This window comes from Cynoglossus semilaevis, chromosome 14 (genome assembly GCF_000523025.1).
Source record: "Cynoglossus semilaevis isolate Cse_v1.0 chromosome 14, Cse_v1.0, whole genome shotgun sequence".
In the NCBI taxonomy this organism is placed as follows: Eukaryota; Metazoa; Chordata; class Actinopteri; order Pleuronectiformes; family Cynoglossidae; genus Cynoglossus; species Cynoglossus semilaevis.
This window is the reverse complement of record NC_024320.1, coordinates 27,291,090-27,291,402: the sequence shown is the minus strand read 5'-3', so window position 1 is coordinate 27,291,402 and position 313 is coordinate 27,291,090.

Here is a 313-nt window from a genome sequence, read left to right as displayed (position 1 = left end):
CCCACACACACACCCCCGGGGGGAGCGGGGGGGGGGGAACCTGTGGGGAAGACGATCTGGTCGTCGTCTGTTCACATGAACGGAAATTGTCTCCAATCAGAGACGAGATCTGGAGCCGACACCGGAACTGAGGCCGAGGGCCCACAAGTACACACAAGTACACACAAGTACACACAAGTACACACAAGTACCACATCAGATCAGATGACACTACACTCCTGTGTCTGTGGTTCAGTTTGGTCTGTTGTTCTGATCACAGATGAATTTTCAAATTTGGATTTTTTTTTTTTACTTACTATTTTTATTTAAACTG